Source organism: Patagioenas fasciata, chromosome 8, assembly GCF_037038585.1.
Source record: "Patagioenas fasciata isolate bPatFas1 chromosome 8, bPatFas1.hap1, whole genome shotgun sequence".
Lineage (NCBI taxonomy): Eukaryota > Metazoa > Chordata > Aves > Columbiformes > Columbidae > Patagioenas > Patagioenas fasciata.
In genome coordinates this window covers 10,733,234-10,759,972 of record NC_092527.1, presented here as the reverse complement: position 1 = coordinate 10,759,972, position 26,739 = coordinate 10,733,234, and the positions used below count along the sequence as shown (strand labels likewise).

General features: G+C 44.0%; 1 long non-coding RNA gene across 1 annotated transcript in view; it reads right to left on the bottom strand.

Annotated features, from left to right (window-relative positions):
- Nucleotides 1–17,989: 17,989 nt before the first annotated feature.
- LOC136104501 (uncharacterized) overlaps nt 17,990–26,739 on the bottom strand; it is a 45,088-nt gene continuing 36,338 nt past the window's right edge. Inside the window, exons 9-10 of the long non-coding RNA XR_011740257.1 lie at nt 19,285–19,497; nt 17,990–18,903 (exon numbers count right to left, since the gene is read on the bottom strand). This is a non-coding gene — a long non-coding RNA (uncharacterized lncRNA). The remainder of the gene's footprint in view (nt 18,904–19,284; nt 19,498–26,739) is intronic.

Sequence of the window (26,739 nt, the reverse complement as noted above, 5' to 3'; positions counted from 1 at the left end):
GGCAGCAGCTTTGCAGAGAAGGATGGGTCACAGGGGAGACCAGAAGTCAGTTGCACCACAGTATTGCAGAAAGTCAAACACAGCATGGACATGAACAGACTGAGCTAGAAGCCTTCAATGCTCATGAAATCACCTGTCCAGTGCACACAGCCTTGCGCCCAGGCCCCATCTTCTCCACACCTGTTTCAATGGCTGGGCATTGAACCTGACAAAATATGGGAATGACGGGAAAGAATCCAGTGAAGAAGAACAATTAAAACACCAGAAAACAGTACTAACATTGAAGAAGGGAAGAAGACAGGATTACTTCATCTAAAGAAATGAACACTGGGAAACTCATGAAAGCTGTTTGAGGATAAATAAAGCCTGTGGCTTGGATGAAAGAAAGACTCTACCTGCTAATGTCCATAATGTACAGAAGAGAGTAGGAAGTGATGAGTTTATTGCACAGCTGGGAAGATACAGTTCAGACATGAGCTAAACCCTCTTCATGGTGAAGGGAGTAGAGAAAAGCTACAGCTTGCATCAGGAAGCTGGAAGGCTTCTAATATCCAGGAACAATGGTCAAGCACCCTTCAGAAATCAGAGATAATACTGATCCTGCTATTGACAAAGAGGTCCTCGATGTGCTCCCAGCTCCATGACTACACAGAAATGATCTCTCCTGACCGATGGTGAGCTACGCCACTCTGGACTGTAACACTCGCAGAAATTAGAGAGTCAACCGGAACTCTGCAAACAGCAGTTCCAGCACATGCTGGAAAGGCTAAACTTTCTTTTAGTCTCATTAGGATAATATTATATAGAACAAGGGCATAATTTAAAGCTAAGGAAAGGAAATAGTGCCTTTATTGGCAAAGGTGGTACTTGCCTGCATGGGCAGCAGCTACTTTTTACAGTTCATTGTCATCTAAATCCATCCTAGATACTGAATGCTGAAGTTTCTGGTTTTGCTTTGATTTTCAATCACAACAACTTAACTCCTGTAAGAACCTGGTAATCATGGGGCGACATGCAGTAGCTGGAAACACAGAACATGACTTGTCCAGCCCCGAGACATCTCAGATGTACCCACTCCCTCGCCATGAATGTGGGCAATTAGCAGTGACTGGACACCTACGGCTAAAGTAGAAACCTTGAAAAGTAACCTCTGCCAAGAGATTAACCATCCTCCTATAAATATTTTCCAGGCATATAATGAAAATACACGTTACTTTTAAAAAGCCACTTCACCACAGAGCTCTACATGTAAATATAATGTCGCTTGCCTTATATTGACACAGGGATGTAGTACAAAGGTGCCCACAAAAAGTGCAAGGGGCTATCTGACAGTGTTAGAGGAGGAACAACAGGCTTGGTTTTAGAAAGATGTTTTGTTGGCCCACAAGTCATTTGGGACTTTTGTGGATTTTGGCCTTAAAATACTAAGCCACCCATTCACTTTTGGTGGGACAGGTGCACAAGGAGCAGAACACAGCTCAGACTCACCAGGACGTGCCACTCACCTGGCAGAGCCGCCTTCTCCCCACTCACCTGCCCAGCGGGTGCCAGAGAGCTCCCACCACAGCCTTTTGCAGCAGCACAAGGTTACTGGTTTGGTTTTGATCCAAAGGTGTTTACATTTTTCCCACACAGCACTCTTTGATGTCTTTTAAATACACCCTGAGCTTGTACGTGCTGAGGGAATAAATACCACCTTGTTTTCATTCATATCTGTGAAGCATTTAGTTCAGAATTGTTTGCATAATGATTTAGCAAGAGGTAAGTGTAGGTAATAAGAAAAACACTGAACATGTTAAATGTGCACGTTATTGTCTTGCACAAAGATATTTACCTTAGGAAACTTCTGTGTTATGCTGAAAGAAGCAGAGCTGAATCACAACCTGTTAGAGTGTTATCTTCTACACACTCATCACTTATGTCTCTTAAGCACTTCATTTTCCTACAGTATGAGCTCAGACAAAATTAGAAATCCCTGAACTGTTATTCTGCCATTGATTGGCATGCACCAAGCGTACTGGTGTACATCCACTGCTGTGCATCAAGCCTATTGACCATCTCCCCCTGTGTGTTACACCACTGCCCCTCATCACATTGAGTGTTACATGCTCTACAGACTCGAAACTATCCAGCACATAGGAAAAAAATATTTAGATAGTGCCACAAAACAGAGCTACCCACAGCACTTCGGGCCACTTTGTGTCACTAGAGTTTTTTTAAAAACCACGTCGTCTCAAGTGTATCACCAACAAGACAACGCGTAGCCAGCGTTACTACAGGCAGGTCTCGTTCCCTTGGTTCATTAATTCAATTCGGCCATTTAGAAATGGCTCCGTCTACAGCACACGTGGTCTTAGTTTTAAGCCTTGTTTTCTTCTTTAAAGCACAAATGCCTTGGATTTGAAAAATGAAAAATAAGTAACATAACAAAGCTGTGTTAATATTAGAAGGAGTTGTGCATCAGCAGTTCATACTGAATGGATATCGGCATTATGTTCACTGGTGCTAGGATACCATGGTGATGGGCCCTGAAGAATTACCCAAAATAGATTAAATGCATGTGGCAAGTGATAATAAGCACAAAATGTTTTCCATACAGTAAAAATGCCGCAGGAAAGCAGAATAACACATTCTATAAATCAGCTCAACAGATCAACAACTTCCAGGCAGAATACTCAGGGATCTGAACATGTAGTCAGAGCTGAACTCCTAAGCCCAAAATTGCCAAGAAACCAAATTTGGCAATAGTATCTGCACCTCAAGAAATTCAGACCTGGGAGACTGGCACAGGATCTGCTGTTGCTAGCAAAAAATGTATGAAAAGAGCTGAGAGGTTTGGATTTAAAGTAAGAGACATTAATCACTGGTAACACCTACCACAGTAACTGCCGGAGTCTCATCCCTTTTTGAATCAAGTCAATCAAAATATTAAAAATGTCATTCTTTGAAGCTGTGCTGAGACAGGCTGCTTGTTCGCTGCTATATAAAACAAATCACTCGAAAGAGTTTCACTGAAGCTGCCCACTGATTCAGCAGGGTGCTCGTACACAGAATTAAAGACACGTGCAAGCGCCGGCAGCTCTCACGCGGGAATGACAGGAGCCGGCGCACCCCGCTTTCTCATTAACAACCACTGTGCTGCGTTACCACAAAGCACATGACATCAAAGGGACACAAAACATCTGAAGTGGCACTGCTACTTGCTCACAACTGTCAGCAGCACTTTGCTCAAACCATCCCTTGTGGAGAAACATGCACAGCAAACCCATTTGTTTAGAAAAACAACAGCTACCTAAAGCCACATTGAAAATTCATTAACTGGGATGATTTACCACTATCGAGGTGCTTTGCTGTATGTAGACACATATATAAATATTTAGGTTGCTGCTCAGATGTTAAGACACCATCAACCCAAAGCGACTAGAGTTTCTGAAGCAAACTTTACTATGCTTCCCAGCTTGTGAGCGTTCCCACTGGAGAGTGGGTCACTAGAAACAGGTACCACATCCCTGACAGATGCTGGAGGAGAAGATGCCAAATGCAGCCATTTGGGGAGGATGCGTGCCCCAGATTTCCATGGCTTTGAAATACTGGTGTTACTGGTCTCAACACGAAACCCTCAGTGCCTGCCAGCCAGAGCAGCAATTCCAAGGGAGGCGACAGCAGCAGAGCCCTTCCAAGGTCGGGAGGATTTTTTAACATGTGGGAGCAAGAGAGATCTAATTGCAAAGTCTGTTACTAGGTGACACACCAAACCCTGACAAACTGTACTGGGTTGTATTTTGGTATATTGGTCTGTGCAGCAAACTCTGCGCTAAAAATCCACCTTCCACCACCTCCATCCTCTGCTTTCTCGGATGGCTGAGAAACAGGGCCTCCAGAACACATGGAGAGAAAGCTTCTGAAGACCAACAGGTTAAGGACTCAAACCCTCCTGGCCCTGTTGGTCTTCTCTGTAGGAAACAGAAGGAAAAAAAAAAAAAAGCAAACTGCAAAGGTGTTTTCTCCAAAATTATTTCCACCTCCTGCTAGCAGACAAGACAATGGACTGAAGGACATGCAGCAAAAACAAAGTCCGAAAATTTGCCCAAAAGCCAGCAAAATCATTTAGGAAATGAATATGCCCCAGTAAAGAGCTGGTTCACAGCAATTCGTATACCTTTTTGGAGCATGGAAACACTCGGAGAACAAACATCTCCATGCAAGACAGTCCTTTGCTTAAGCACTTCAGTTCTCAGGCAGAAGAAAGAGGTTTTACTTGCTATTTAAGCTGTTTAAAACCAAAAGATCTTTGGGATAATGAGGCAAAGCTTCTGCATGGTTTATGGTTCCCACTTGGTCCTGCAGACACGGTGTCTTTCTCACTAGCCCTCACATCTCAATGCAACCAGGTAAGAGGAAGAATTTCAGTATGAGATCTCAGACCCTGTGGCCACTGGAAAGCTGCTGGACTTGCTCTGGCTTCAGCAAAGCTCAGAGGACCCTGAGAATAGCAAAAGCCCACTGTGACACTGGGGTGTAAGTTCTACCTGGATATCTGTGAACTTGGGCCACAATACCGAAATTCTCAGGTGACTTCTTAAACTAATTTTACAGTCCCTTACTGGCACAGGAACGGTGGGATGAACACGGGATCTATAGCAACAACTATAGCAGAAATATATGTGCTGTATTAAAAAGAAGAAATGAGCAAAGGGGAAGATTTTACTGTTCACTTCCATCTTAGCTATAATAAAAAGCACGGTATAAAGTATAAAATATTGTCAATCACTACAGTACTTCACACTTTAACCTGAAAGCGTGCTGACAAAATAAACCAAATCCCAGGTGCTTGTGGAGTTTTCCCTCAGAGCAAGGCAGGACCTTGGCCCTGTACCTCACGCAATGCCTTCCAGCCCTGTACCATGCCCCTGGCAAGGGCTGGAAACAGCTGTTCTACACAGGGTGAAACCCTCCACACCTTCACTTTAAAAGCCATGTGTTGACTGAAAGCTTCCACAAATACTGAAATAAATCACCATACCAGCAAACAAGACAGGACCGTACCCAGGTCAGGGCTCCTGGCTGTATCACTTGCCGCTCAGGTTCTCTTTCCTTTCCTCAGCCCTGCTCACCCAGCAGTGCCACACGGCTCAGACAGAGACGCTGGAGCAGGGCACGTTACCGCAGTACTTTTCTCTGCTTTCATGGCTGATGTAGTACCCACTTATAAACCTTCTTTCATGCTTGTGAGTTACTTTTATGTGCTGCCAGACTAATGGTCTGTTCACAGGATCAGTGGTTTTGGAGCACGGTAAGTACAGCATCAGGCTCAAGCACCCAACACATTGTGAGAATCCTCCTCGGAACAGCTTATGGGGCTGTGACTCCAGATGACCAGAAGGCATGAAAAAATGTGAGACAGGCAGGTAACCACAGCACTGAGCTATAGAAATGCACAGACACCTCTGCAATAAGATCCAAAGGGGATGTCTGACTTCTGCTTTGAAATTCCCCAATGCTTTGGCCTAATATGATCAAGATAGTGTTTGACAAAGCAAAGGCCTGTTACTTTTGTTATCACAAAATACTGCTGAGATCACAGGATTTGGTTTCACCTTCTTATAGTCTTCAGGACCATAACAGATTTCACATGCAAATCCTGGTATTCAACATTAAAATTAAATTTGGAGACAGCAGCACACGGAAAAGATTTCCTGAAATTAGCATGACTAATACTCCCAACCACACGCTACTTAAAAAATTAACAAACCCAAAATTTCAGGCTAGATAGAAGAGTGCTTTGCAGTAGAGAATTTAGATCACTGGTTATTGTTATTAATCAGCCAGACCTGGTCTGCTGACTTTCAGTATCTGATGTCTCCTGAGAGCTCCCTAGGGCTTTCCCTCAAATGGGCTATCTTTATATGAATTTGACAGGCTTCAGGGCGTTGATAAGCCGTCTCCTTACTAGAATCATAGAATCATTTCAGCTGGAAGAGACCCCAAAGATCTAGTCCAACCACAACCTAACCTGGCACTAAACCATGTCCCTAAGAACCTCATCTAAAGGCCTTTTAAACACCTGCAGGGATGGTGACTCCACCACTGCCCTGGGCAGCCTGTTCCAACGACCTTCCCTGACAGAACTTAGTTCTGAGGAAGTAACTGGAGAAAAGGAGCCATCAAGCAAAGGGTTTGCAAGGGAAATCCCACTACCTACTTCCCAGCAGTGGCCTCTCTGTTGTCCAGAGCAACTTAACTGAGATCTAAAATTTCAGGTGGTTTCTATTCCTTCTAGCACACTAGATCTCTCAACATTTGGGGATCCGCCGGGTCACCGAGGCTGCCGGGGTCGGCGCGGAGCCGAGAGAGGGCGCCGGCGGCTCGGGCAGCGACGGGCGCGGGGCTCCCGGGCGGGCAGGCGGGCGGCGCGGCCCCGGGGAAGCGCTGGCCGCACCTGCCGAGGGGTGCACAGCGGGACGCGCGCTTGGGAGCATCGCGCCTGCTCCCGGCCCGAAACGTGCCCGAGGTCAAGGTGTGTTCGCAGCTCCCGGGGTTCGGTTGGACAGGGAGATTCTGGTGGAAACAGCTAGGGATGGGAAAGTGGAAGTCGGAGAAGTGGCTTTGCTTTTTTAAAAAAATAGTTACATACACAAACGTCTTACAGGGCTTTGAAGGGCTAAATTCTCATAGGAAATTGCACATATTGTTAAAAAAAAAAAAAGTTAAGTAAACATCCAAGATGTATAGGAAAGGACAACAAAAAAGCAATTTTCAAAGCGCAGCAGTTCACCATTTGTTTACATCTAGTCTGGAGACACTGAAAGCAGCTTACAAAAAAAGTCTTCTTTTGCTTAATGTGCTCTCCCATAACTGGAAAGCTGTCGGCCGGCTCTGCCTGCCAAGAGGATGCAGAGAAAGCAGCTCCACGGGCAGTGCACCCCCCACCTCCTGCCACCATGGGTCAGGGACATGGGGTCCCAAATGGTGCTCCTATTGACAAGGACATCCATGCAGAGACAAGGAAGAGTCCACAAAAGTGGAGGTTTCTAAGCCATGTTACAGAGTTTATGAAAGATTTTCTTTTTCTATTGGGTTGGTCTCTACTGTTTCACATAGAAGCAAATTGAACTAGCTTTTACTTCATATAGTCCTGAAAAGCATTCCACCTCTCACAGCCAAACAATTACCCAAGGGTTTCCTTGAGTATAGCTAAAAAGTTGATTTTATAAAGTCCTGCAAGATAAAGAGAAGTCTGGTCCACATACTCTAACATTACTACTTCACATTTTTTTATGAAAAGCATTTTTTATTCTGCTCTGTTGTCTACTTCACAATTAGGGGTTTGCCTGAATGTAGGTCTCAGAGACAAGACTTTAACTCCTATTAGCAAATATTGCATAGCTGAGCCAAGGGCTGATCTCAGTAACCTGCAATAATTCTTTCTAATTTTTTCTGACAAACATCTTCAAGCCATAGCCTAAACAAAACATTGTGACAGCTTCCAAGTAATTTTGGCCCAAAAGACATTGCTGGTATGGTGTCTAGAGTGGGGTCAGGTTTATAACTCAGTTTCAAAAATCTGAGTTAATTTCTTTCCCCATAACAGAAGCTGCAGGACTAAAAGCAATGAACAGTCCTGAAGATCCCCTGAGGAGAGCCTGAGTGCCTTCAGTCTCACTCATCTTCCGATTCTCCAGCCCAAGACATATTCCTCAGCTGATAACAGATTAGGGATAGAGCTAGGGTTCTGTTGAGGAAAACCAGGACCATTGCCAAATTGTGTATGTCCCACTGGAAAAGTGGAAGATTGGTGTCTGTGGACTTTCCCTCAAATTTTTGGCCTGAAATATATTTCTACTTCATTGCCTATCTTAGCATGAAGGTTCCCAGAAACGGAGGCTGCAACAGACATGATCAACTTGACAGTTATCAGTATAATAGATTCAAATACCCTGTGCTTAATTTTGGCTGCAGCCATACTCCTCATCTACTCAGGTTCTCTGTAGTGGGTTACAGACAAGCTGCATATCAGAAATTGTTCCTCAGCTTTGCATGCCCTGAAGAGGTAACCTTGGACAAACAATTCCACGTATCAGTGACTTCTACTGAGTACAGATACTTTCTCAGCCTGTGGACCTGCTGGGGTTGGATAGAAGTTGAAAGGACCATCCGAAGCTGAAGATGGCCTTTGGTAGACTAAAACACTTCTCACTTAATTTTGACCTGAAATGGACTCCTATCTGTTGTCAGCCTCCCAAATTCACATCTCCTGAATGTATGCGGCAGAGCCCTGATTAGCTTCTCAAGACCTGAGAAGCTAAATTTCCCAGTAAAAATGGGTTCCTCTAATCCACAGCCTACACAAGGGTTAAGTTCAGCACAAAAGTACAGAACTCAAATTATGAAATAATTTTGCCAATCTAGAAGATTGGCTCAGGGCCACCACTTGAAAATTCAAAGGACTTCCTAACTGCAGTCTCAAACAAGCTCCCAGGGTGCTGTTCAGAAGTGCAGGGCTAGAGGTCTCCAGAAGAGAAGCTGCAAAGCCAGGATTACTACACTGTGTTGGAAAATCTGGGAGAGTTAAATTGGTACCGGTACATGGAGACTCCGAAATATTCTTCTTAACTTTGGTGAGAAAGGCCTTTTGCTCTGTTGTCCAGACTGAAAGGTTAAAAAGGGTCAGAAAGCACAGTCAGGACTACATGTAGGTTTTTACACTTTATGCAGGGAGAGCGAAGGGCTACGTCTGTGAACATAATGAAACATGTTCCTTGCTCCTAGTTGGCCTAACCCTGTGGCTCAGCCACCTCTAGGCTGGAGGGTGCAGAAGCAGGAGGGTTTCACTCTAGGCTCCTGGGAAGATCTCAGACCTTGGTGACAACTGACAGGAATAAACAATTGCTGCTGCTTAGCCTTGGAGCAGGGGGACCTTGTGACAGCAAGGCCATAGGGCAGAATTAGGACCATTTCCACACAAGTGGCACTTGCCATTGCCTTATTCCATTATCCCTCATCAGCACAGCTATGGACCACCCAAAGATGAAGCAGTGCCTTCAAGGCCAGGTTGCCCTCAATCTTATAGCCAATTTTTTACTCCAGCCTTAACTATACACCATTTCCAGCCCAGACTATACAAAATTCAGTCTCTGCTGGTAGCAGAGTTTATTATAGCAGTGCAGGCTCAGCAAGATAACTGCTGAGGAAGGGAGGATGTAAAGAGGTTTGATCTGGAGAGCAGAAAAGTACCAGTGAGGGGAAAAAGCCAGGGAGGGAATGAGCTCAGTATTTCCCAGGAATTATCAGCAGGCCTAGACACCACCAGCAGGAATGAAAAGGAAAGTCAGATTTGGTCAAGGACATGTGTGAAAGGGAAGCTGGATGGATAAGAGGACTGAAAGGAACAGAAAAAGCAGGAGTAGGCTCTTTTTATTTTTTCTAAAAAAAGCAGGGGGCGGGGGCAAGAGGAAGGGCAAGAACCAGGCCTATATCTGTCACTCATCTCCCCTGCCCACTCTGAGAATCTTCAAAAGAGATCTGGAAAGAGAGAGGAACAAAAATGACTGTCAGATATTACTGTTCCAGCCACTGAGTCATGGCAGGAAACTACTGATACTGTAAACTAGTACTGTAAGGTCAGAGACTATTTGAGTTATACCAAGACTTTACCAAAGGAAAAAATATTCAGTGGTGAGGAATTGTCTCTTTTGGGATTCTCAGGGTTACCATAGAACCATTTCACCAAGCATGTTTGAAAAAAAGCTGCCTTTATTTTAACATTTCACCTGAGTGCAGATGGTTCTTCTCTTACTCTCTTCCTGCATCTTTGTTTTTATTGCAACAGATGTTTATTAAGAGACAAACATGGAGAAAGAACAGAAAAAGCCTCCATTCTTCAGGGTGCTATCGGATGCTTGGGCTACTACAACTCTTATAATTGCTGTGCCACAGAAAAATCAGTTTATTACGATCATCTTATCCCTCCATCACTGACAATTGTCACCATCTATGTGGCCTTTTCAGACAGTCACCATCAGTTTCATCAGTGCAATATGTGTGTAATGGGTGGAATGACTTCCACCAGGATGGCACAGCCGTCTTAATTCCAACAGGAACCCAGCAAAGAAAAAAAAGCAGGAATTTTCTATTGTGGCAGGACTTGGAAGCCTCCTCCCAGCCCCTAGGAGAGCACCCTCACACTCCCTGCACTGCCCAGGCAGAAAGGCTCAGCCACGTTTTGGGGTTTTTTAATCCTGACCTCACCACAGCCACCAACCCAGAGGCACACACTGGCCATCCAGGCAAATTACACTTTTCAACTGAGAATCCCTTTTGGAAAGGTAAGATGCCACCAAGCCCCAAAGTGCTGAAGAAAGGGAAACAGCAGATACTGGGGATTCGGAGATAACAGTGGGGCAGAACAATACAGCAGGAGACATGGATTCTTGGGCAACTTGTGTCCAACTATTTCAATGTTTTTTAAGATTTTAATGACCCACTTCAGTTTTACTCTTGTTACCTGGGCATTTGCATCCCATCACAGTGGACGCTGCTGAGAGGCTCTTGTCCTACTTGAGGGGTTAAGGCGCAATGGGATGATCACACACATCTGCTACAGTAACCCACTAAGCAACTTTCCAACTTGGTCATCTTAATCTAATTGTTTCTGTAAGTCCTGAGGGTCTGTATCCAGCTCATCTGAGTCACAGCACCAAGCCTGAACCAGCCTCAGCCGAGTGCGGTTCAGCAGAAGGGCACGTTCTCAACAACCGCCCAATGCTAGTAATGCCTGCCAAATCAGGGAAGTCGGTTGTGCCGGGAAAGACGCTGGTGACCCTGGCAACCTGCTCCCTTCTTCCTCCACCAAAAAAACAAAGCAAAACAGAACTTGCCACATCAGGCAGGAGGCATTTAATCCAGCGATGCATAGAACAAGGGGATACAGGAAAGCTGTAGGGCAATGTGCTGCACAATCCTGTAATGAACTGGGAAGTCAGGGCTGGAGGTAATGCATTTTGTTCAAGCTGTGGGCAAGCATTAACACAGAGAGAAGCACTGAAGAGCTTCAAGTGTGGAATTCCTCCTCCACCTTTCCCTGACAGTAGCTTTAAAGGCTGCTTAATAGCTTTGCTGTTTTGAAAAATAAAATAATTTGTGACATTGCAGAAACTAGCCAGATGCTATATGCAGTGCGTCACCATAACATGGAGCATGGCTGAACTTTAAAACATTCCCATCAGTGATCACTGGCAAAAAAAAAAAAAAAAGTCCATTCCCTTCTTGCCTGGGTTTACAGGTACTGATGAAATTGATGACATGATTATGATTTCCAGCAGGGGAGCAATATTTGTCTCAGTTTCTACATCAAAAGCAGCCATGGAAAAGGGCAAAGAATATAATGACTCAGTATCACAGGGCGGAGACTAATTAGCAGCAGATCAGGAGCAAGCAGTGGTCTCTGAAAGAAGGTGCTTTCATGAGCAGAGGACGATCTTACTCATTGTCTGTCTTGATCAACTGCAGAGGTTTCCATGAAACAGATGCTAAGGCTGCCTCACTGCCACAAACTGAAAAAAAAAAAAACAAAACAAAACACTTTGGTGGGTATTTTTTGTTTGTTTTGAAAGAAGCGCCTGTTTGGGACCTTCCCTATTCTTTCCTTCCAGCATCCAGTGTATCCTGGCAAGGAGGAGATGCTGCTGTAGTAACCGGCTCTAAGCAGGAGTGCTTACCTGCCAGTGCCTCCACCAGCGCTCTCGGTTCAGTGAGGACAGATAGAAATATTAAGAACTTGAGGATGGCACCATCCTTTCACTCGATGCAAATGAGCTACGAGATCATTTCAGCAACTGATTCTTTCAAGACATGCTGCTCCCCTCAGTGATTTCAGACAACCAGTGAACTGATAGCACCTGCCTTTGCGCTGCATCAAAAACACTACAAAAACATTGTACCTAATTAGTTATCACATTACCCCATCTGCAAGGTGAATTTTATTCCATCTGTAACAAACCTGTCATCACTCTGGGTTTATCAGAAAAGTACAGTGTGAACAGACTGAAACATAATTCTTGTCTTACAAAGGATTTAGCTGAATTTTCTAGGAATATATTGGGAAATGCTGGCAGAACTAAAATTTGCATCTGGGTGTCATAGTGTTGCTGCTTAATGGAACTCTCTGGATTGCCTCCTAGTAATTCTTTTTTCTTTTGAAGAATCTATTGCTTACTTAAGGAAGCTTAAATGCTCAAAAGCTCAAGAATTGATTTGTTTATTTTTAACTAAAATAGCAAGTGCATTTTTCAGGAGCTGATGTATACCCATTCATACTGAAAGAGGCTTCAGCAATTAGCATTTGTCTTTGGTTTTGCAGCGCTGGTGGAAGGCAGTGCCTTTCTGGATTTTGAAGTCTCCATTCCTCAGGGTAAAACCAAAGGTGGGGAGTAGAGTGAGGATCCTCCTGCCATACTCTGCCATCGGCTCGGCCAGGTTTGCACAGAGAGGCAGTCAGGATGCCCTGTGAACCAAGGGAAACTGGGCTGCCCAGTAATCACCGACCTCCCCACCAGCACAGGTGCCTCTGCGTAGCCCCCCAGTTTCACTGGGGCTGGAGACACCCTTCCCGAGATAACAGACACTGTCTGAGCACTGCTGCTTTTAAAAAAAAAGTTAAATTAGCATGGGCAAATGCATGCCCTGTGAAGTATTTTGAAAGGTTTTAACAAGCAACTCGTTATTTGGTGGCCAGGAGTTTGACAAGCAAAGGCGATAGATGCCACCCACTCATCCCAGCTGAGGTCTGCACCACGCCATCAATGTGACAGTGATGTGCTCTCTCTTGCCTTGCTGGTCTGTCATCACAGTATTTCCTAAGGCAGCAGGAACTCCAGCATCCCGTAAATCCTCCTCTCCTAGGCAACAAGCTGGTTGACTCTCTATTTCCTACATTTCTTCATTAGTATATTCTTAACTACCTAACTCGTCATTTCATCCACCAGATTTTTTTTTGCTTTTGCAGCTTATGATTTTTTGAAGCAGCCAAAGGGATTTGGGAACTTAAATCTCTCTGTAGAGGTTGAGCAGGCTTCTGCCACAATCAGCTAGGCTAGGCAAGGCATGGAAAGCACTCTGACACAGCACAGCCCCCGTGAGTGCTCAGACCAGCTGAGAAGGTGCGCAGCAATCTGTGGTGGGATGGAAATACTCATGAGCAGAGACAGATCCCTCAATTTGCCTTGAAAATACCATCCATGGTCAGTTAAACATGTTTCCTGGGCAGTCTGGCCGTTCACAGGAGCGGGCCCTCAGTTTTACTTTCTCCTGCAACCTGGAAGGAAGGACCTGACAGGCACAGCATCTGTGAGCAGTGGGACAAGCAGGAGGCAGTAGGCCCACACGTAGGATATGCCCCACCATTGCTGTGCAATGATTGCAGGAATATTGTCCCCACTGGTGGCCTCAGCCTCTTGTCTGGGGCACGAAACCTGCCAGCTAGTTCCCAAACGTCACCTCAGACAGAGAAGGACACATCCCCACAATCTCAAAGCCTGTTCCATTCTTGTGACAGCTGCGGAAATTACAGTGGAGAAAACCAGTACAGCACTGAGAAAGTACCACAATAAATGTGAGAGACACTTTCTGTCTCTACAGTTCATCATCAGAAATGAGGAGAGATGTAAGAGACCAAATGGCTTTCTTGGGTCTCGCCGCGACCTCTCACAGCCCACCACCGCTAGCCAAGCTGCAGCCCATGCACCTCTGAACTGCTCACTGATCTCCTGCACGACAGCTCTACGAGTCTCAAAACAACGGATACAGTTGACTTACATCTATAAATTTAAATGTTGTAGAAAAAGCCAAATTCATTGCACCTGAAAGCATGGCAGTTTTAACAAAGTTTTCAGGCTTCTCCCTATCGTCTACTGGCAAGACCACTGCTTTTTCTCAAACGTGTGAGGAAATCTTCCCGAACAGTATCCAGGAGAAGGATGTACATCTCTCCCTGGAGGCTGCCCAAATCACCAAGCTTGCAGTGAGCGATGCAGTAGTTCAGGAGTAACTCAGAGGACTAAACCTGTGCCTGCCTAGTGGGAGGCACAAGGATCTCCTTGCAAGGTGTCACCAGATGGTTTCATGCTGAAGGTATCTCCCTGGTGACATCCACGGGAAACAGTTAACCTAGGATGAGGGCCAGTTGCCTGGACAACTTGTCCAACACAATTTAGCCACCTCTGGGTACCTGCAGTGCCTGCATAGGGCTGAGACTGTGGCACAGGACATTTGGCAGGCAACTACCTCTCTGCAGCAATAGCTGAATTTCAGGCACCACACGCATGGGCACCTCAAATGGCATTTACACACCTGAATAATTCTTCTGAAAACCAAATTTAAAGTAACCGGAAAAGCTGGTAACCACAAGAAATCAAGTCGTAGGTCTCCTGTCTGCACTGTTCGAGTTGGGGGTCTGACATGTGAATATCATGATCTGATAACAATTACTGGGAAAACACCAACCTAAAGGGCAGTGACACACCCTCCCCGCTCTGTTTACAAATGTCATGGTCATATGAGATACTAGTCAAACACATCAGCAGACTAAAAATAAACCACAATAGGATATGTTGATAAATATTTATTTCAAAACAGTATAGCCTCTTACATGACTAATGTTAATGTGATTTCAAACTGCGAAGAAAATAACCAATGTTGATGGCATGCTAACTGTGTTTGGAGGAGTCAAGCAGGTAACTACCGCCAACCCTGGCATTTTATTCTACTATTAGAAAATGTTACTAGGTATACCAAACAGTCAATGCCATTATAGGTTTCAATACACCAGTGAGTACAAGCAGAGGACACAACTATAAGACCCACGGGTATCATCTCAGAAGAGAAGCAGCCGTTTGCAAGTAACAGGGTTCATCCTTTGAGGACTGTGTAGGCTGGTTTCATGCACCAGCCAACAGAACCTGTATCACAGAGAGGTTAGAAAATGCTTCCCCGGACCTTTAAGAGGATTTTATTCCCAGTTAGATCACCGTCAAACCATTTTCACAATAACATCTGCCACTGAACCACTGCTAATTAGTCAGTCCTCACTCCAGTGAGGGAGGAAGACATGACAGCAAAGGTGGAATTATTTTAAAAGACAGCCCAAAAAGCCCCGATAAGGATTGCAGCACTTTGTGGCCTACACCATGCTTGTCACAGGGCAGGGAGAGGGAATCTGCATATCACAGCATGTCACAATCGCTGCGGAAACATCTTTCTCTTCTCCCTTCCTCTCCACCCTTGTTTGGAGAGTTAAGGTAAGACGGCAAAGCAGCTGCAGCCTTTAGGACATCCCATCCGGGGACCCAGGACAGCAGCGGCAATGCTCCTTCAGTGTGCTCTACAGCCCCAGTTGCTCTTTGGTTGCTTTAATGTTTCCCCAAGTATCACTTCTCTAAGCGTTGTCAATAGCATAAGGAAAACTAATAGAGGATCTTAAACAGTTTGGATGGTATTGCAGTAGGGGCCACACAGACAATGTAGTCAGGGATCTACTGAAGCAAATAGTTTTGCATTGGGGGAGAGAGAGAAGAATTGCGAGAGTGACTTCACTGCAGAGAGGGATTCACAGCTCTGTGGAATTCTATGGAATTACTATTCTAACACTTGGATAGTTTTCCATTCTGTACACCACAGCCTCCAAGTGCAAAAGCAGGGCTCTTCCAGGGACGTTTAACAGGCTGGAAGGTCCACATGGAGAAACACAGGAGCTCCAGAAGTGTTGCAGTGTGGATTTGGCTCTTTGATCTCGGAGAGATGTCTGGACAGACAGAGTCTGACTACCTAAGCACATGAACAGCTTTACTGGAACTGTTTGTCCATGATTCTCCCAAGAATATGGAGAGTGAAAGGGAGATTGCATGGTTGGGTATTTCTGCAGTTCCTCGGTGAGGACAGAAGCATATGATTCAGGAGGCCCGGGGAGGGTTCTTTGAAAAGAGAAAGCAACATGTTTCAAATGAAACACCCACCTGTTTCTCTAGGATGCTGCATTGGCAATGCCAGAGTGCATTGCGCTGCTCTGCTGGTTCCTTGAATACAGGAAAGCCTGGGTGTAAATGGCAGATGCTCCATCTCCTCTCTTCTACCTCCTTCCAAAGAAAGCAGGCTCCACGGTGCTGAAGGGAACTGCTGCTTGTAGCACCAACCTACCCTATAGTAGCCTCACCTATATGAAGATCCATAGAGTATTACTTAGGCTACATGCCTGCTCCAGCATCTGCCCACTCCTCATACTACAAAAGCCTCCTAAAAACACTGAGCATACTAGTCCAAAGTGATTTTCATTTTCTCAGGTTGCAAAGACATCAGCACCATGCCCACCCTCCTAAATGCATCCAGCTCAGCAGTTTACTGAACACACTTGGAATCTGAAGGACCAACAGGGAAACAGGTTATCTATGCAGACAGCCTAATTTTAGTAGCCAGAGATAAAAGGAAGTCTATAGAAACAAAGTGAAACATTTCAAGGCTTTTACTTATTCTACTGCTCTGTCACACATCTGCCTAAATTGCATTCATCTGCAAATTTTCTCTATAAACAGCCACTTTTATGAAATAAAACTGATTTCTGGTGTAAAGTAATATATACAGCCCGATACCGTGTGCATCATTAAGGCAAAACAGGAAAGTATTCAGTGCAGTGGGAAAAGGTCATCTTACAAATGATGCAGAACCCGTAAACAGATAAAAGTTACATTCATTTCCTAAGTATTACAGGTCTGTCAATCTGACCTTGGTGCTGGGAAAGGTTATGGAACAGATCATCCTGATCTCTGTCAGCAGATCCTGCTTGACCAGCCTGATCTCCTCCTATGACAAGCTAACCCAGTGAGCAGATGAGGGAAAGGCTGTGGATATTGTGTACTTAGACTTCAGTAAAGCCTTTGACACTGTTTCCCACTGCATTCTCCTGGAGAAACTGGCTGCTCATGGCTTGGATGGACTTCAAAAAACACTGACCAGACAACTCTTGGCAAGGGCTGTGCAAAGCTAAACTCTGCCCAGTTGAACCTCTCGAGCACCTTCTGCATGACATAGTCTCACTTCCACTAGGTAGGTAGTGACATGATCTTCACATCACTTAAGTGTGGACACAGAATTTTTAACAAGCCTGCAAATGATGTCATAAAAGCCTCTACCATTTTAAAGTTGCATAAACACTGTTTAAGTGGTTTAATACTGTGATTTGTTTGTCCAGCATGAATGTCATTTCTACATAGCAGCACGGTGAGTTCAAAGGGGTGTCCAGCAGCACCAGCTGCCCAGGTGATGGCACTTTCCATCCCCAGACCCTCCTGCAGAACACTGAGGGCCTCTTGATCTGTAGGACACGTGTCTTAGGCATCGAGGCACCTGGTTAGAAATGGGGTCCTCTGAAATAGAGACTATTAATGGTTGGTCTACGTACCTGACTGTGGGTGCCACAGCCACCAGGACCTGCTCCTGCCCTTGGAGAACAGCAGCGAAGCGAGGAACTGGGCTGTGCCTGGCCCCAGAAATCATCTCCTCAGCTGCCAAGGGAAAGGTGGAGAGGAGAACGCTCTTTCCACACAGCTGGAAAGGCTCAGAGTGCTAACCCCTAATAATTTCACTTTATTGGCTCTTGCCTAGAAATGAGAGGAAAAGGTGTACAGCTGTGAAGAGCTGGGTCAGCAACAGGAGTTATCTCTGCTTACCACAGAAAAAAGCCCACAGATCTATGCTGAAGGAAAGAATGGCGGCTCTGTCCCCCAGGAGAGCTGGAATAAGTATTTGGTAGCAAAAAAAAAAAGAGGATGAAGTACCTTCCACCTTCTTGGTAAGTTTAACCACCACCTACCTCTTCTCTGTGTCTTGCAAAGTGGCTGTTTCCCAAGGTACTAAGGCATCAAATGTGCAGAGGGAACCAGAAGGGACAATCAGAGGTGACCTTATTCTTACCAAAACTGATAAGAATTATATAACCAATGTCTTTGAGAACTCTGCTAAATTTAATGTCTAAATTGCTCTTAAGTCTTTCTGATTAGGGTATTGGATGACTGTAAATCTCCAAAGGTACTAGTCAGTAGGAAACAGTGGTCAGAGTTCAGGCTACCTGAACAGACTCCCAGGTGCTCCTGTGTATTTTAAGCACATACAACAACCTTTGAAAGTGTTCAGGAGTTCTCTCCTTGAACTGAAGGCTCATGTTCTCACATGAGTCCCATAACAAAAAATACCATTGTAACAAAAGAACAAGCATCTTTCCTGGATGTGGGTGGTTTTGATGCCTGCACTGGTTATAATATAAGAAGCAATGTCCTGAAGAATATGAAATTTAGGAAGATGAGTAATGTATGAAGTGTGGAGGCAGCGAGAGATGATCCACAAATTATGTGTTTTTATTTAATAATTTATAAATAAACATCAGCTTTGCCCAAACTGCCCCTCAGCCTAGCAATTATTTGTTAGCTGATTTCTTGTTAGTGCTGTTCTTTTATAATAACAAGCTGTTCCCAAAGCCTCACATACAGACAGTTAGACAATCAAAGTACTGTGTGCAATTTTCCACTTCATTCATTCAGTTAGCTGCAATTAAAACAATGCAATTCAAAGCCTTGTGTGTTTCTCTGAAAAAATACAAAACGTTAGTTGTTACTATTAATATATACAACCTACAAGAAAGAGTTAACAAAGCTCCTTTGTGTCCCCTGTTGTAGTAATTTTCTTATCCTTTTTCTGTAGATGCCCTGGCAGACATCAATATTTCTTTCAGTCACTGTTCTTCAGAAGACACATGGTTTTCATTTAGCTGCCCAGAAAGAAAAGGAATACAGTGGGCCAGATTCCCTTGGTGGTCAGATCCATTCAGGAAGGTAGGTGAAGGTGCAGGGGTCTCATGAAGACCTGTTTAGAAGGGAAGAGATCATCATTTTAGCAGGCAGTAATCAAATTTGTGTTCAGATTTTACCTAGATATTTTACATAAACATTTCATATTTCTGGAAAAGCAGTGTCTTCATGGTTACTGATCTCTGCTCACCCACTTAATATAACCAACATACTAAGTTTTAGCATCCCTAAAGAGCCATTCCTCTTTTTATGTGGCTTCACTAATGAAACCCGATGACAGTCTAATTAATATTATACCAGTTTCACAGGTGCAAAAGAGAACAGAGGCTGAATCTTGCCCCACAAGTGTTAAGCTGTCCTAACTGAGCAGCTGTGACTGTCTCCCATACCACAAAGCTCCCCAAAAAAGGCAGATTTCCATCAGCCAAGAACACACCCGGAGTGTGCAGTGCTCAGAGAGCAGCAGCATCCCTGCAGCCCGAGGATGTGCTGGGTTTGTCCAAGTCCCACAACATCTCCAGAGCTTCTATGAGCAAGGTACATCTCAGCACTGTCCTGAGGAGAAGGCTGTACTTCTGATGTGTTATTTGGTATGTTAATTCAGTATTTCAGCTCTACTTGTTGACAGAGACTTTGATTCAGCCTACTCCTGCAAAAGAATAACAAACCACTGATTTGGATCTGTAGTCTTAATTATTATCCCACCAACATAAAAGAGCATTTCATTTAAGCTCAGTTTTTCAAGAAAGAACTACTGTGTCTGCTTTGATAAGATGGCATGAAATTTATCCAAACATTTATCAAACTATGCAAAATCTTATTGGAAGACTATGTTCTGACATTTTGTGAATAAAGTCCTCCACGAAAAAGTAACACCAAAATGTGTGCCAGAGCAGAGATTCCTAAAGTCTGGTCCAAAGGGAATCCACAGCCCATCTAGTGCTCACTTTTATTCCTTTAGTTCAGTACACAACAGCACAAAAAGGGGATGGCAAAGTGAAGAATCAAAATCAGCATTTTTTTTCCAGGAAGGCAAAACTCTCTGCCAAACCCAGCTCCGATGACAGAAACACTTTCCAGTATTTTCCTTCCTTCCAGTTACTGCAGTTCTACAAAGATGGTACACAGTGATGAATGACAAGGAAGGCAATTCACCAGACAAGGTGCTTGTTCCAAACTTATTTTTATTATTATTATTATTAAAAGAAACACTAACATCATACTCCTGGCATATTACTTTATGCTTGAAGAATCTTGCAATTTGCATATAATCTGTGCGGAAAAAAAAAATATAGTTGAAAGACCACATCTCCAACTGTTGACGAATGTTTCCAGCAAGTCTAACAAAAAAAAAAACCCTCACAAACCTCTCTGCTTGGCACACGTTTTTCCAAATGTATTTTCTTTGTTTTGGTCATTATAACAGAGATACCACTAGGCAGGTAGCAACTGTAAGTGTTCTGTAATAAACATCCTTTTCATAAGGCATTTCAAGGCAATTTGATTACTAATAAACTTTATAAAAAGATAAACTTATAATCAATGTATACCAAGGATCATGTTATTACAGTAAACTATATACAGTAAGGCACTGTCCATGAAATGAAAGAGATATTTCACATCACTTTAATATACTGACATTATCAGCCAACCTATAAATACCAAGAATATTTTCATTATCGTCTACACTTAACCTTCTTTAGGCTTTCAAGTGCCCTTTTGTCCAATACCTGAAAACACACAATCCAGTCCCACAGAGTAACTCCAAAAATCACATCAAGGAAGTACTTTATTAGTTTCTCTCGATGTCTTCCAGATTAAATCTGCTCTTGTATAAACACAGCTAAGGTTTTCTGTAAGCCTCTAGTCTAAAAACACACGGTTGAAGTTAGTAGATCTTTTCAATCCAGCAACAAAGGACCATGCAACTAGGACACAGCTAATAACTCCTGCTGATGACACACAGACCAGAACAAAAATCAGTGCCGAGACCCTTAGAATCAGAAGAATAAAACCAGATTTAAGAACTAAAAGAAGATTATGGAGCACACAAAAGGAATAGGTTTGTGTCTACCTTTTACCTACTCACCTTTCAGACATTAGGCTTCATTAAACTTCCAAATATTGGTGCAAGAATGAGCATAAATGCCAGAATGCCAAGGTAATGAACAGACAGACATTGTAAATCTGTTCACAGTAGTGTTCCACACTGATGCTAAAGTAAGAGTTATGTGCTACATTCATTTCAAGTAAATATAAGAATATGTATACTCAGTTCAGGCCTTCTTTAGTCATCATCTACTTGGGAAGAAAGAAAGAAATTAAAGCTTCTGTAGAACAGCATTCATTTTTCTCCAGGACAAAAAATTGAAGTGAACAACGTGGCTCTTCCCCAGTTCAAGTCAAGGAGCATTATGTGTGCAAATCCCGAGGGTGACACCTAACCTGCCTCATACAGCCCTGCTTACCCACTCTGTAGGATCCCAGATCAAAAACAGTTGGCTCAAGCTTCCAGAAGGAGAAAGGTTTCACAACAAAATATTCTTCCAAATAGAGGTTGGGTGCACAAACTCACTGTCTCTCCTTGTAACAAAAGCTTTCTTCCTTCATGTTTGCTAGAAGACGTGACCTATACCAGTCACACCAGAAGAGCAACAGAAACTTGCAGTGTTCTTTCAGGCCTGTGCAGCTAGGAGTAGTTTCTGTTATGAATGGATAAATGTTCTCCTGGCCTCCTAGAACACGGAAATGAAGAGCAAAAGAAACCGGAGTCCTCCAGAATCTCAGCATTTCCACCTAGCCTTCTATTCAAGTATTTCTACCCTTTGTTATTGATACTAAACAGACTCATGGATACACTGAATAACAAATCAGCAGCAGCTAATAAAATTAAACTAAGACAGACAGCTCTATTGAACAAAATAGATTCTTCCCTCAAACAGCAATGACAAGAGCAGACAACAGCACATGTGTGGTGAGACAGACCTTCAGCTGCGAAGGCAAATGGGCAGGCCATGGCCATTGTGTGAAGTCTGTGGTTTCGTCCTGGAAGTTGTGGCTTCAGCCCCAGGTCCCAATTCCTTACCACAAACCACCTCTCTGAGCACATGCAAGGCCAGCTCCTCCTCAGCAAGCCTCCATCAAATTTAAATATCATTCATCCAAAGGACCTCTGGCTTAAGCATCCTGCCATAGACATGGTTATTCAGCACAGCAACGTGGAGGCACAAATGGGCTGGAGCAGGAGATAGCTGTGACCTGTTTGGGCTGAGAACTGGTGAGAATCCCCTGACCACCTCCCATCCCTGCAGGTTGCCTGTGTTGTCGGACAGTCCGCGGGGAAAACATCTCGGCTGCCTTCTCTGAATCAGACACAGATAACTGCAGATTATCTAATATTGCCTGTATTCCAAGGGCATCCTGGGGACCTCAATCAGAATCTTTGGCCGTGCTCCACAGGGCACTTTCCACACAGTAGGCAAAAGGCATCCTCCGCGTGTCAGGGTTTTTCTAAAGGTGCACCTGCAAAGCAGCCGCTTTTGAATGACTCTATGCTCTATGATCCCAACATCCAAATGTGGCTAACTCAGCCTCTATTTCTGGACACTGGGGATGAAGAAAACCTGTATGACCACCCGTGGTCAAAGCCACCCAGCCTGCTGACACTGGAGCCAGACAGATGAAAGCCACACGTGGGGCAGCCCCCGCTTTGCATTTTGGTGCAGATGCACACAGAGAAAGCAGTGAGGGCAGAGCTGAGACAGTGGGAAGCTTGGAGAGAAGGAGGGCATCTGTTACTTGAAATCACTCTAAAGCACATTACAAATCTGTTAAATCATTGTGGGTTACCCTGTATTTCAGAGTAAATTAGTAACTTTTCAGAGGGAGTGAAGAAACTACCACTCCACTTTTAAATAATGAAAATGCTAAAAAACCTACACTTAACAGCTCTAAAACTGCAGCAAGTCACCCACCAACACCCACTCCTCTTGTCAGCAGGCTTTTTTCAGCTTTGCCTATTATTTCTGTCAAGCCAGAGACGTTTAATGTTTGCTGTGCTTATCTGCTCAACTTTAAGGAGTCCCAAATGTTACAATACATACCTGTGCCACTGACCTTTTTCCCCACAGCATTTTGATCTAAATAAGTAACAAACACAGAGTTTCCCAAATCATTTTAGATTCACTGGCTCCAAGTGCATAGCTGTAAAAAATCTGCTTTAAGATTAACATCCAATTTTATTCATGCCTGAGGCTTCACCACAGCATCTATTTTTGTAAGATTAACAGCAAGATTCCAGTTCTCCAGAAATGTAAAGAGTAACAGCCAATTGTAAAAGGAAGATGATGTTTCCTAACCTGCTCTGCTCACATGCAGGAAGGTACATTTTCCTAGTCCTTTCCATGGTGGGTGTAATTTCTATTTGCGTTTTTGCACCTACAACATGCAGCATGTGTATTAGTCCTTCTGCCTCCCATTAGCTGAAATGCATTTCTGATGAAACCGTGGGTGCCAAAAACTACTAACACAAACCTCACATGTGCAAAGCATCCCCTGAAAGACAGCTTTTACTCTGGAGGAGTTAAGAAACAGCCATCTTCCTGCACCTTGCAGAACAGCATTTTGAATCATCTAACTTGAAAATATAAGTATAGAAAATGAGCACTTGGTATTTCAGCTAATCCATTTGAAATGAATATACATGAAAACCCTCCTTTTTGAACATGGCAATTGGAGGACAAATTGAGGGCCATTTTTAACCTAAACAGCAGAAGAAAAGTTGCTTTAAATAGTGCCTTTGGTATCTGTCAATTAGAGCTATTGCATTGCTGTCAACTTTCACTCCTCCTTTAGTTCCAGCTTCGCTCCAGCCTACACAGATCCGTACAAATCAATTGTCTCTTGCACTAACCGCTGGAAAGTGAAATTAATAAAGTGTGAGAAAAGCTGATTCATGAAGCTGACACTCCTGTGCCCAGCAACCCTGGGCTTCTCCCCTCCAGCTAGCTCTTCGAGATAGGCAAGCAAAGTGGTAAAAGATTATCAAATTGCAACTGTCATTCTCGGCAAAATGCATCTCAATGCTGGAAGGAATTTTAGGTTTTAAGCTAAAACACCACCCCAAAGGGTTCCTCAGAGCCTGTCAATATCTGTACCTCGGATGGAAAGCTACCACTGAGTGCAGTGTGTCCAACATATAGAACCTGCCACAAAATGAAGTTCTTCATAAGAAAGCTCATCTCAGTCTTGGTTGGTAACAATAACAAGGAGACAAGATGAGACCATCAGTCTCAATTGTGAAGACAATGTTTTCCTCCCATATTATTCTGTCTGTCATGTTCTCTTCAGGTTCCAAAGAAATCCCTGTCTCATACATCATTATTGCCCACAAAGCCTGAAAGCCTTCAGGGGGGGTTTCTTCCTGCCCCCTGTACCAGCCTTGATGTCTGAGGACCTTCAGAACAGTGACAGAGGCTTCTGCCAGCAATAAAGGGGAACATCTGCATACCAATTAAACTGCTGAGCGCTGAAGAGTTAAAAAAGAGAGAGGGGGGAAAGCCTTGAAAGTAAATCTGAGCCAACTTCTAATTAATGCCCTAGGCCCTGATTCACCACAGCACTTAGGCATGTAGTTAACTTTAAGCATGTATTTAGTTCCATTGAAGTCAAAAGACAGCATCGAAGAGGCAAACTACATTAGCACAATTTAATACTCTTTGGGCTAATTAATCAGCCATAAAAATTAACTATGAGAACTGTATTCCTTATTTCCCTTGCTGTGACATTTCCAGATAAAAATACTTGGATGTGGCTGGAATAAACAAAAAGTGCTCCCTTGTTTGGCTGCCATGGGCTGCTACATTCTACAGCCGTGAAGGCTGGTCCCGAAGAGCAGCTAAGGGAGCTGAGCTCTCTGCACATCACAGCCCAACATCTGTATCCTCAATGTGGTGGCAGCACGCAGGCACACAAGGCACAACCCTGAGTAACCTAAGAAACGAAAAGAACTGGCAACAGATGAGCCAAGCCACCGGGCAACAGAGAGCACACCAGAGACATCTTTCCTTTTCCCTGTAAAGAGGCATTTGTTCACTGCAGTGCATCGGTGACAAGGAAGTGCAGCAGACAGGGCTGGGTACACGGGGAGCCTGGGGGCAGATCCAAGTTTGGGGACAGAGCCGGCAGGGTTGTGGGTGCCAGGCAGAGCTGGGGCAGAGGAGCAGTGCTGCTGTCGGAAGGGCAGGCGGACTGGAGTCGGGTCCAGCCCCAAATGTGAGCAAGGGCTAAACTCGCCTTGATTTCAGTGGAGCAGGACTAAGCCCTGTAAAAAAGAAGCCCAGAGTGCAGTCTCCAAATAGATCCAAATATTTTCTCCACTTGGTAAGCACAGTATTGTGAATGGCTGTCAAAACTGCACCAACAATGTGCAGGCTAGATTTGGCCTGAATGTGGTCTCCAAGGGCCCAATACAACCAACTTTTGAGCTCCTGTTAATTTCACAAAGGCATATGTATTATACAATTAACCATCCTGTACATCAGGATGCAAGGAGAAAAGCTGGCTGATAAGGGCCCCCTTGCTAGGATTTCTGCAAAAATGAAACCACAGAAACTTTGCCGAAGTATCATTAAGAATGTACATGGACCTATAAAAGCTAGAAAATCAAGAGCAGCAGACATAAACTCCTGGTTGACAATAATTCTTCATCTCATCCATTAAGAAAATGAAAAGAACAAAAACAACCCCCCAAAAATTAGAATGCCATGAGCATAAAAGAAAGTACGAGCACAGCTTTTCAGATTAACTTTTAATTTCCTTGCTTTCATTGGTTTAGGAGCTCTATTGTTTCTCTCTTGATTTTTAAATTGTGGATACTAAAAATTCTTTTATCTTTTGAAGTCCTTAAAGTCTGTTATATAAATATGTAATTAAAGCCTCTTTCAACTGGGTATAATTTACTCTATAGTTTACAACAGCTGCACTAGAGATATTACAGTTTATCATTTAAAAGCCTAATTAGGGGCTTCTTAATTAGTGGATCCTTCAGTCACTAGACTGTGACTGTGTAAAAGATGCTTGGCAGCTATCGCATGTTACAAATCTGCACGAAATGTTTGCGTGAAAACAAGGTGTGTACAAGTCCAAAAAGACACTTGTTGTCCCTGCGGGTCAGACAGGATCCATTCACTGCCTCTCATTTATAGCACCTGACAAAGATTTCTCATTAGTCACCCCCAAATTGGCAGTCAGTCACTGAGATTTTAAGTGCAATATTTGCCCATAGACAGGACTGTAACTCCTTCATCCTCCCTGGCCCGAGTGGCATGGGGCAGGGGAGCGGCTGGGGGACCAGTCTGGACTGGGATCACTCACTGGAACCGGCCCCGTACCAGTTCGGGGCTCACAGGACCTGCTGCTCAGCGAGCAAAGAGCTTGCCCAGACCACACTACGGGGGCTGGTGGGGTTTTGTAAAGCTTTTCCCTGCTTGTAACTTAGCAGCTGTGGTAAAGAGGGTCAGATTTGGGGTGTGCCAGCATTTGGGAGCATTGCTTTAAACAATACAGTGACAAAATCACGAGGTTTTATTGACTGCAGGATAATATAAATCAGCTATTGAAAGCCTGTATCATTAGTGCTCTTGCTTTGCAGTAGTAGAGAGCTGCAGTAATGGATTGGCCTCTCTGTCTCATCCTCCCACTGGAAAACAACATATACAGGACTGATCAATAACCCGATCTAAGTTACTTGTAGACATGTCAGGTGCAAATATCCCCCCTTTCTCAAAGGTTTTAAAGACAAGATCTTTTTGCAAAATTTGGGCCAGGCAACAAATTGCTTTGGATAAATTGTTGTTATGGTGGAGAACAACATAACCAGATCCACCCACAT